The sequence below is a fragment of the Octopus bimaculoides genome, chromosome 23 (genome assembly GCF_001194135.2).
Source record: "Octopus bimaculoides isolate UCB-OBI-ISO-001 chromosome 23, ASM119413v2, whole genome shotgun sequence".
Classification (NCBI taxonomy): domain Eukaryota; kingdom Metazoa; phylum Mollusca; class Cephalopoda; order Octopoda; family Octopodidae; genus Octopus; species Octopus bimaculoides.
Genome location: NC_069003.1, coordinates 37646222 through 37651096, shown reverse-complemented (window position 1 = coordinate 37651096; position 4875 = coordinate 37646222).

Genomic DNA, 4875 nt, shown 5'->3' with positions numbered 1-4875 from the left:
ATATATATATAAACTGTTTGGTGTTGGTTTGTTTTCCCAGTTAACTTAGCGGTTTGGAAAAAAGAGACCGATAAAATAAGTATCAGACTTAAAGATAAGTACCAGGTTCGATTTTTCTGACTGAATCCTTCAAGGTGGTGCACCAGCATGGCCGCAATCGATTGACTAAAACTAGTAAAGAATAAAAGTTAGAGCTTAGTCAAGAGGGAAGAGCAATGCTCCTTGAGACTTAGAGACGGAATTGGTCTCAATTTAGTGGTTTGAATGGGAACAACAGCGTGGACTCTTCTGCTTAAAGCACTCAAATGGCGAGATGTTGAAGCGAGTGGTGTATCAAGTGGTAATCCGGGTGACCCAAGAAGATTACGGCAGGATTTGAACTCGGAGCGCAAATAGCCAGAATAAATAATCACAATGCATTTCGTCCAAACTAATACACTTTACTGGTATTTCATTTATCAACCCCGGAAGCACAAAAGATAAAGTTGGCCTCAGCGGGGTTTGAAACCAGAATGCAAAAAGCCGGTAAAAATAACTGTAACGAGTCCGACGCTTACAAAATATTCAACCAAACTACTTCTCTAGTTTTTTGTCGAACTCGAAAAAAAATTTCCAGAACATATACTGAAGGTTACTACTTTGACGCATTGCTTAAGGCTTCTACCAATTCACCCCACTCCCCAACTTGTGGTGCAGACTTTAATTTATCGAATACAATTTTCGGTGGAATGAGTAAATGTCATCTGCTTCTTGCTGCTAACCTACTTCGTTCTGTTTTCAGGAAAGGACCACTCCTCCATCTCCTCCAACCCTCGCCACCCTTGTTTGACGTGTATAATTACATCATCGTCGTTATTTTCTGCTTAATGTAATGAGATCCAAACTCTAGAAAAAGTATCAGGATGACAACAAGAAATACACTGAAAAAAAAAAGACGAAAACAAATAACGAAATGGAAGTAAATAACACCAAAAAATGTGAAAAATATGGTTAACTTGCAACTGCGCATTTTATCTAAATAGTCCAAGTAGCGTGAGACAGAGACCAGCCAGAATAGGGCAAACAGTGAATGAGAAGAGGGGAGAGAGTGTGGGGTAGAGAGAATAAGGCAGCCAGAGAGAGAGAGAGAGAGAGAGGGAGAAGGAAGGAAGAAAGAGAAGGGAGGGAGATGGAGAGTACCGGGTGGGAGACGATCACCTCTACCTTTTAGAAATAACAGCCAAATATCCCTTGAATCACACCCTGCAAACTTAAAGAAGAAAAAAAACGACGCTTTGAATTATGTAGCCCCAAATGTACGACATTTGAAAGCAAAAGATGGGGATGTTCGCGGTTGGAAGATCTTTGATCACAGATCTACTGGCTCGTGACTGATCTGGTGCTAAACACCACCACCACAAACAACAACAACAACAACAACCGCAACAACAATAACAACAGCTGCTTTTACTACACATTCAGACAGGAAGAAATAACAATTATTTCTTTCAATGAAAACCACAAAGATAAAATAAAAGCCAACCCGAAAGAGTTCTTCTCATTCGTTAAAAAGCATAAGGTTGTAGTCTCATCTATTGGACCTCTCATTGATGAAAATAACACACTGCAAAGTGGTAGAGAGGACATGGTCGAGATTCTGCAGAAGCAATACTGCTCCGCTTTTAGCAATCCTGTTATGATTAATCTGAACAGCATTGACGAATCAAACCCTGTGTCATATATCATTCGGTCTCCCAGATATCATAGCAGCTCGAAGTAAAATTACAAGCAATTCAGCTGCAGGTCCTGACAGATTCCCCGCTAAAGTCCTGAACGAATGCCGTCACCACCTCGCATCCCCCCCCCCCTAACCATTCTCTGGAGGAAATCCCTAGACGCTGGCTATATTCCTGATGGTTTCCTTTCTCAGTCGATCGTTCCAGTCTTCAAAAAGGGCAGCATGTCCCAAGCAGTGAATTACCAACCTATCTCTCTTACCTCTCATCTCATCAAATTATTTGAGAGAGTGGTGCGATCTAGAGTCACTTCCTAGAAAGTTCCGCAATAGCAGGGACTACCTTATCCAGCTCCTGCATCATTTCGACGATATCCTAAAGAGATCCAATGCAGATGTCATATGTCTTGACTTCAGCGAGGCCTTTGACAAGGTTGACCACAACATCTTGTTAAAAAAAAACAAAACTCTCCGGCATTGGAGTGCAAGGGAAGTTTCTAAAGTGATTTAAATCCTTTCTGGTGAACAGAGCGCAGCATGTGGTGATCAATGGTGTTCGATCAAGCACAGCAAAAGTCCCACAAGGCACTGTGTTAGGCCCACTCCTGTTCCTTATCTACATAAATGACACCATCAGGGTCATTAAATACAGTAATATAAAAGTTTTCGCGGATGACTCTAAGCTTCTGAAGGTTGTCGACAGGATGGGAGACCGGACAAATCTTCAATCGAACCTTGTTGCTGTTATCCAATGGGCGCAGAAACATAACATGCAACTGAACGAGAACAAGTTAATCTACTTTGGTAAAGAGGTTGCACTTAAACAACCATATATTCTTCCATCAGGCGAACACCTCGCGGCATCAAACATTGCTAGGGACCTCGGTATGACTGTCGACGATGACTTAATTTGGAGTTTCCACATAAACAAGACAGTCGACATGGTCCGCAGAGCGTGCTCCCGGATTCTCAGGACTTTCCAGTCTAGAGATGCTCCAACCATTATCCTTCTTTTTTCTACCTTCACCCGTTCTCACCTTGAATATTATTGCCCGCCATGGTCTCCCTACATGAGCCAGAATATTAAAAAGCTTGAAACACCCCAGAGATCAATTACAAAGAAAAAAAAATTGATGGCATATCTGGTCTTAATTACCGGGATCGACTCGCAAATCTCAAACTGTATTCTCTCCAGCACCACCGAGAGCGCTATATTATTTGAATGATGTGGGAATTGTTCCGACAGTATTGCCCAAATGATATCCGTATCACTTTTAAAATCCACCGAAGGCTTAGTCCCCGTGCCATGCGTCCTCTACAAAAATCGTGCTCTCGGTACATCACAACACTAAGACAGAAATACTTCTCCTCAACTGGACCTGCTCTTTTTAACATCATTCCAAAACATTTAAAGGAGGAAAAAGATTTCATAACCTTCAAAAAGTTCCTGGATGAATATCTCCAACAAAATCCAGATAAACCACCCCCACCCGGATATACTGCTGCAAACAACAACTCTTTAATCGAATGGGCAATGGTGCCTAAAAATAACTCTACAAAAATACATTACTAAATGTCTTATCCAGGTGGTGCTATTAAGTTAGCTTATGGCCTGGGCCAATGTGGCCGAAACCTATCTAGGTATCAAGTATCTAAGTACACAGATGGCCCAATGGGACGCCAGTCACAGACAGACACTCTGTGTGTGTGTGTGTGTGTGTGTCTAGAAGAAGGAGGAGGAGGAGGGTATAAATAAACTGACAGACTGGTAGACGGGTAAATAGAAGAAACAAGTTCTGTGACGAATGAGATAGCATAGGATGAGACATGCAGACAAATTGGGGAAGGCGGATTATCTGGCGAGAAAAGACAGACACACGGACATACAGCTAAAGGAACAGATAAATAGACACACAGATGGACATCCGGGAGGAGAGACAGAGATGGGCAGATGCGGGAACGGTGATAATTAGGGTATAAAAACAGTAAAGACACTGCCATATAATACGTCTGTATGCATGAATGTGTGTGAGAGAGTGTACGCACGCACCCGTGTGGTAGATGGGTGTGCATATGGGACTAATTGACATTTCAGACACAAAGAGAGGAAGAAAAAGGGTAGAAAGTGAAAAAGTGTGAACAGTGAAGGTGAAACTGGGAAAGAAAGTGTGTATGTGAAAGAGAGGAATGCAAGTTGCCTGTGTCAAACATTTCCCATGACTTGAGTGTGACAATAACCCAGTTGCTAATAGAGACGGTTGCTAATATTGTATTGCGCGCGCACACAGACACACGCACACACAAAACACTGGAATCTGGTCTTTTTCATTCAGAAAATGAGGCACCCCTCCCCGCTTAATTTTGCTCAGATTGCTTTCAATTTTGATCTATCGATGCAACTCTACGATCAGCCAATTACTTTATCTCGTAAATTAAAGAATCTGATCTTATTTGGCATTAAAGTTGGAAAATTTTGGTAATTTTAGCCAATCAACAGACATCGTGACATTGGCAGCTTGTTACCATGACAACCACACGCTGTGTTGTGGTTCACTGGTGTCTGTGCCGCTGTTGTTAGTGTTGATTTTTCGCACTTAATTCTTCACATCACAAGATTCTTTTCAACCGCGTGTTTTGTTTTAATTTTTCTGTGTGTTAGTATATTACATATTTTTCTGTGCTTTTGTGTCTTTAGTGCCTTTTAGTGTATTTTAGTGCCTTTTTCTGTATTAGTATTTTTCTGTGTTAGGATTTTTACATATTTTTTATTTCATATCTTTGAGGACTCATTGACTCAGATAGCTAGATTTATGATTTCACTAGGTTAATTCTGTTCATAAAAATTTAAATTAGGAGTATTTCTTAAACCGTTAGCTTAAACCGTTTCAACAGCTTAACTGAAATTTAGCCCACGTAACAGGAACCGAGAGGGATCTTGTGGAACAGAGAAACCAAGGGTAGTACAGATAATTTGACATTATTTTTGAATTCTGCATGCAAAAACGTATGAGATACAAGTATTCTTTCCTTGAGACAAATTCTTTGTTGACCAGTGTTATTCTTATCGTTTGTTTACAAATCCAAGCATGAAAACGTTACTCAACTTCCGAGTTTTGGAGCTGTCCTAGACGACACATACTCGAGCTTTGCCTCTGTACGTC